The sequence below is a fragment of the Sinohyriopsis cumingii genome, chromosome 7 (assembly GCF_028554795.1).
Source record: "Sinohyriopsis cumingii isolate HCF-2022 chromosome 7, ASM2855479v2, whole genome shotgun sequence".
In the NCBI taxonomy this organism is placed as follows: domain Eukaryota; kingdom Metazoa; phylum Mollusca; class Bivalvia; order Unionida; family Unionidae; genus Sinohyriopsis; species Sinohyriopsis cumingii.
Window position 1 is genome coordinate 1,061,243 of NC_142967.1, and position 7,534 is coordinate 1,068,776.

Below are 7,534 nucleotides of genomic sequence, written 5' to 3' on the forward strand. Positions count from 1 at the left end.
TCTAACATACTTTCTATCAATGAGCTTCTTGGCAAAAACATGGATCTTTTCCACTTTCTCCTCAATATGAAAAACCTTAAACTGTACAGTGTAACACAAAACCATAAAAGGTAATTCGTTGAGATGGAATAAGCACTGATTTTTTGAGATTGATAGTGACTATCACCATCTAGATTGAATGAGTCATCAATATAATAGGAACACTTAATGCACTGATGCCTAAACCAAGCATAAATGGGTTTTAGAATCTTTGTGAAAACTCTTGGAGCAGATGAAAGCCCAAAAGGTAAACACACAAACTGAAAAAGTTGACCGCTCCAAGTAAACTTTAGAAACTTCTGATAATCTGTATGTATTGGAATACTAAAATAAACATCCTTTGGATCAACAGAAGTCAGGAAATCATTTTTCTGGATGAGATCTAAAACAATTTGAAATGTTTCTTGCTTAAAATGTTCATAATGAACAATTTTATTCAACTGTTTTAGGTCAGTCACTGGCAAAAATTTTCCATTAGATTTGGGAACAATAAAAATATTCGAAAGAAATTGACTACTCTCACATGTGGATGGAACTATAGCTCTTTTGTGTAGAAGTTCAGTGATTTCATTGGATATAATGGTTCTCTGCTCATTTGAAAAGGGAATTTCTTTTGGAAAAAGGGACTGGAAAGGCATGGAATCAGACTCTATTTTGTACCCCAAAACTGTTTGCAAAATTCACGGATCACAAGTAAAATTATTCCATATACAGTGTTTACGTTTTCCCATGGAACTTATCTCTATAGATTTAAATTTGTTGGCTTGTTTGTGGGACTAGTATAGGCAGGTCTCCTTCCTCTATTGGAATTTTGGTATTGATACCTGTACATATTTTGAGCACTATAAGGTTGAGATTGAAATCTTGTCCTGATTGAAATCTGGACCTCGTATGGGTCCACTGCCTCTAGCACCATGGCCTCTATTGAAACCTCTGTGAATATGGACAAAATTTTCTTTCGTAAGTGCAAACCCTGTGTCACATCTTTTAACTTCCTTGGCCACATCATCCACAAAAAGCATGGATGTTATGGGGATATGCATATTACAAAGATTGGAATATTTCCTTTTCAGATGTGGTCAGATCATATACATGTACCTCCTTCTTAGGGAGACATGATATTGCACCTCACCCATAAGGGTAATATCATCTGAAATAAGGATCTTTGCTTTTTCATTAGTGGCAATCTGAGACTTTAGTAATTCTGCTAATTGGACAATTGGCATAATTCCTGCAGCAACAAGATTTTGTATATCCCTAAAGGCTTTGTCATAAGAGTGAACTCGTTTAAGGTCATTCCAGATTTCTTGATTGACAAGTGGGGGACAACATTCCCTCTAAGCGAATGGTAGATGTGCGCGCTATGCGTGCTGCATTGTGCAAGCATTACGGTGACTTGAGTATCAATGTTGGATTGAATTATTGGTAATTTTGATCTGCTGCGCGGAGAACAAATCAGCTGTGCAGGGATGCCTGAGCAACTGCACGGCCGCACGTGCGCAGCTTAGAGGGAACGTTGGTGGGGGACCCAACTTATCACAGTAGTCTGGGATTTTGTACTTCTGTACAATATCATCTGTTTGCACATAAAGAAGTGCATGCAGTACTAATCAGCTCTGCTAAGGATTTAGGTACTGGCTCTCCTTTTTGGGGAGTTTTCAGTTTGGGTAACTGCCACATATTATCAGCATTGGTAGTAGAAATACAACTGTAATCAGGCTGCAAAGTATCAAACAATGCCCCATTTATTTTTCCACTCAAAGAAATTTACTTGAGTGGTCTACTTTCATCACCCTTTGCTGGGGTAACATCAACATCGCTATATGTTCCTTCATTTTCAACTTCTACATGTAATTCAGGTAAGTGCTTACCAAAAAGGGCATCAGTTTCATTGTCATCTGCCGTAACAGGCTGCATTTCATTTAGACCCAATTTTTTCTTCAAAAACTCAATATCTTTTTCTGACAGGTTTATATCTCTGAGACTGAATATCCTCGACTGTCCGACATTTTTTGCTTGTTTAGTTGCCATAACAGGCTTGTGTTTTGTCACTTTCTGCACTTTAGTCACAACAGACTTCAATTTTTTCTTTATTTTTCTGTTTTTGTTTCTTCATAACTCCTCTTCCTTTTGAGGAACTTGCCTCAACTTTGCAAAAGGCTGTAATACCCTCAGGCCCGAAACCCGAAAATTCTGAGTCAGCTTCGAGGTCAGTAATTGAGAGAACTTTGTCCTCTTCAGTAGCCATCACAAATAAACAAAAAGAAACTTTGACAAATAACACATATAGCTTGGACTACATCCTAAGCTGGCTACAACACCACCTAAATACACGCCTATTATTGTATTTATCACTCCGCTACAACGCCAGAATAACTGTGGGATACCTTGTGCGGGTGGATTGTTTTATATAGGATACTTCAGGTGTCAGTTTATGTAGGATACTTCAGGTGACACATCATTTGACTGATAAAAAAGTTTCCTTTTTTTTGAGGATCGCCTGTTCCTGCCAATGGCAGAGTAACATGCTATGTATACATGTAAAGCCAAAGGCTTTACGGAAAATAATGTGACTGGGTGGGACATGATGCTACATCTCTGTGACACGATGCTACATTGCTGGACATCAATATAAACTGCCACACTGCAGACATCATAGCGATACAACTGAAATAATGTTAAAGCTAGGGTAAGAATCCAAATCACACACACACACTCTCACACAGACACAGACACACACACACACACACACATTTCATGGGACACCACAATTCAGTTTGAATAGTTCTTATTTTGTAGGACAGCACAGGCCCATGCATGTATTTGAGCTTTTTAGTATTGTCTGTTCTGTGAACTGTTACATTATGTACTATCAGAAAATGATCTGATAGCATGCTATGAGTCTATCAGCTTGATGACCCCATAATCCCATAATTTATCTTTTAACATATAGCTCATGATCTTTGATAGAAGATACCAGGTACTTTGAGATATACTTTTTCTAGGTCACTTGAACTTAAAACTGAAGTTAATCATTTGTCTGTATTTTCTAAGGGCCGTGGCCCAAAGGTTATGAAAACATTCTCTGATTCATCTCAGTAAATTATGGTTACTAACCATGAATCAGACTTTTTTTGTAAATATTTTAGGGTTTTTGTACATGGTTAGCTATTTGCAAGCCTTTAATGGAACATAACATAAGTACAAGCGGGTGCAGAAAAGTGCTAAAGTTGTTTGTACTCTGCTATTTTTATAGCCGGGTGGGGGTGGGGTGGTAATGCTTTCACACAAGAATCCCAGGTCCTTGGGAAAGTAAACAGTGGACTCCAATGAGAAAATATATTTACTATTATAAAAAAATGTACTACACATAATATGTGCAGTGGGAGATTCATATATGCTATCAGATCATTTTCTGATAGTGCTTAATATACAAGGTCAGATGCATCTGCAATAAGAATAGACCCAGACAGATCAGCTTTTGCGTAATGCACCTGCTTTGTGTGACTTCAATGGAATGTTGGTACTCAGCTACCTTGGGATCAGACCCATGAACATTTTTCCGTACAAGCTGACTAGCCCCAGCTTTATGGTGGCAAATATCTAGTGGCATTTCAAAAAAGAAAAAGAAAAAACACTGCTGAAGTGATAAAGTATTTAGCAAATACGACATTAGCAAGAAGTTGTTGAATACAAGATTCACAATTTGCGACACTTCTGTTCCTCCTGTCTCTCAACTTTATGCTGTTGCACGGTGGCAGGATTTCCAAATGGACCTAGGGGCAGATGAAACCTAAATACATTATTAATTGGATCAGACCCGGTATAAATTTGATTCATGTCTGGAAGCAGGGAATGAAAAAAAATGTTTATCCCCTGTAATGGAAGAGCTTAAACATGAAGGTTCAAAGTTTTTTTACAAGTTGTTGTTGGTGTGGGTTTTAAAGCCATTTTTCAGCACATGATAGACTGTTGATTGTGGCCATTATAAATGGTGGACGAAGAACCACCGATCACATACCCACATTGACCAAGCCCAAGACTTGAACCCATGTGGTCAATGGTGACATTGCAGTAATTGGTTGAAAAGTAAGTACATGTACTTTGAACCGCTCTGCCATCCAGGGCCCCATGTATTTTCCAAAATCTGGCAGATATTTGGACACATGAGACATTTATGATTGTTGCAAATGTTTGGACACAGAAGACCCTCTTATTGGACACATGAGACCATTTATGATTCTTATCAGTTTTTGGGCGCACAAAACCCATTTATTGGACACAAGACCATTTATGATTCTTACCAGTGTTTGGACATACAGGGCCCATTTATTGGACACAATACCATTTCAATTTTGACAGATTCTGCATACATATTAAATACCTTCAGAAGGGGCCCCAAGTGGCAGAGTGGTCTAAAGCACTCACCGTTACGGATCACTGCCATCTCACCTCTGTCTGCATTGGTTCAAGTCTCGGGTTGGGCCAATGTGGGTATGTGAGAAAGCTTGCCAGTAGCCTCTTGTGGGTCGTTGGTTCTTACCAGGGTTTTCCCTGGTTCTTCCTCCACCAATAATACTGGCCGCCATGTATAACCTATCTTGTGCTGGAAAATGGCGTTAAACCCTACAACAACAATAAAATACCTTCAGAAGAGTTTCTGAAAGCAAACAAGAAATGATTAGGAAGCATTTGCAGTTCTGATATTGAATATGGCTGCATATATATGAATTCATAGGATTTAACAGCTCATTAGTACAACCTAGGCTGTATAGTGCCAAATATGTTTCGGCACTTCATAAAAGGCATACAAAACTAATTTAAAGGCAGAAAATGGTAAAATCCTTAAAAAAAACAAAGTCTGAGTTTTGATACATCTCGTAAAACTTACCGTTTTAACTCATAACACATTTAAGACCTCATCAAGAACATGATCATGTGATGCATCCCAGGTCAGAAAGGTTGCCTCTGTTATAGTTAAATCTTTTTATATGCAGGATAGCACATCGAGCCAATTTTATATCCCTGAACCTGCAGGGGGAGTATGACAGATGTTAACAGAACTGAACATCAGAACCTAATAAAACCAGCCCAGTCATACAGGAATCTACAAATGTAGTCATGGTTTCAGTGTATGCTGAATATTATTAGTTCACTAAAAAAAATTTGTTCAATCCAGAATATTTATTTACAGTTTAATAAATAATTTAATTTGAAATTCTCAGTATTGTTGCTTTTTTTTCTCTCACACATTGCGTTTTATATTGTCTTAATTCTTGCTCTACCACTCCAGTGGCCTAAGTGGTTAGATCATCTGCCTTGTATGTGGGAAGTCACGGGTTTGAATGTTGGCCAAGTCATACCAAAGATTTATAAAAAATGGTACTTACAGCTGCCTTGCTTGTTGCTTAGCATTAAGAGATTAGTTTTACAACTGGTTGGCCTGGTGTCAGGATAATGTAACTCAGTGGGACATGATGCCATGTGTCTGCAGCATGATGCCCCAGTGCTAGACATCAGTATAAACTTACATACTGCAGAGATCATAGCGATATGACTAAAACTGTAAAAGCTGTTAAAACTCCAAATCACACACACACACACTAGTAATGCTCTACTAATGGATTTTTAAAAAATGGATTTAAGTGTAGAATCATATTTGGATTTTTACCTTTATTTATTATGTAACATATAAAAAAATTTTTTGCTGCACTGAATTTCATTTGTTGAAAGGATAATATTATTGTTAATCAGTTACTATAAATAAAAATTTACAACAGGGGGACCAGCTTTGGCCTCTTCTCTCTAATTTATAATTAAAAAAACAATCCATATAATGCAGAATTTTTCTATAGCAAAGTAGCTTTTTGAAGACATATGGACTAAATAACATTTGAAAATAATATTTGGACCAAGAGTTTTATTTTTAACTGAGAGTAACCTTTGAATTAAAAAGAGAATGAATTTGTACTTTAGTTTTCAAATACATTTTGATTTAGTATTACTTCACATAATCCACTCACAAATGAAATTTAGAGTGGCTATCTTTGATACATATTCTGAAAATTTTTCCCCAGAAAATGCACAGGATGCTTTGATTAGATGTTACAGGTAGTTTGGTTTAGTTTAGATTTTGCAAAAATAGTTCTTGTCATTGATATAAAAATAAAAGTTAGATGTTGTGTATAAGTTTGGCTACAATTTGAGAATAATTTTTTAATTGATTGCAGTAAATATACAATAAAACTTTTCTTGACCACTACAGTGAAAGACCACCTATTTTGAGAGACCAGGTCTTTAAAGCATATACTTAAAATAGTGTAATGTCTTGTCACAAAACCACAGTAGTGATGGTCTTGTTATCAGACAGATCCTACCATAGTATATAACTTGTACGTATCATTTTATTCCATCAAAGATATGCTATTGTGTTAGGACATTTGTACGCACAAAGATCTCAGAAGAGAGCCGAGTAGTTCCAGAAAAATCACTGATATTGGGCTGGTTCATGCTGTGACTGCTGATAAAAGTACTCATAAAAATCACAGGTCCCAGTCTGATGGAATTTCATGATTGATCCGGACTCTTCTTTGTGTTTTATCTTGCATGAGTCCTTACTGCAGCATTAAAATTTGTTCCAAAAATTAAGCCTCACTTTTCGTTTTGTGCATAAAAATTTCAGCAATAAACCTAAAATTACATTTCCTGAAGAAATCTACAAATATCTGTGGATGTAACATTTCCTAAAGAACACTTGTTTCAGTGGAATTTAATTTCATGAGTATTCCACACATTTCAATGGAATTACATTTCATGAAGAACACTTGTTTCAGTGGAATTTAATTTCATGAGTACTCCACACATTTCAATGGAATTGCATTTCATGAAGAACACTTGTTTCAGTGGAATTTAATTTCATGAGTACTCCACACATTTCAATGGAATTGCATTTCATGAAGAACACTTGTTTCAGTGGAATTTAATTTCATGAGAACTCCACACATTTCAATGGAATTAAATTTCATGAAGAACTCTACAAATTTCAGTGCAAGCTGCCAAGCACTGTTGCATAGGTCCAAAGGAATAGTTAGTACCTCAAGGGTTTCTTGTTTGATACCAGGTGCTTTCACTTGGAAGGGTGCAATTATAGTTTTTAACCCGAAAGAGTCTGAAAAATGGAATGAAATCTGTTGGGTTAACACAGTAGATAGAAGAAAAAAAACCTAACAAAGGTTTCCAGGATCATGGCAAGTATAAACCAAAATATTCGGGGCCCGGAGTGGCCGAGTGGTCTAAAGCGCTCTCCGTTACCTCTGTCTGTGTGGGTGCGAGTCTCAGATTTGGCCAATGTGGGTATGTGAGAATGCCTGCCAGTAGCTTCTCATGGGTTGGTGGTTCTTTCTGGAGGTTTTCCCAGGTTCTTCCTCCACCATTAATACTGTCCGCCATGTATAGCCTATCGTGTGCTAAAAAATGGCGTTAAACCATACAACAA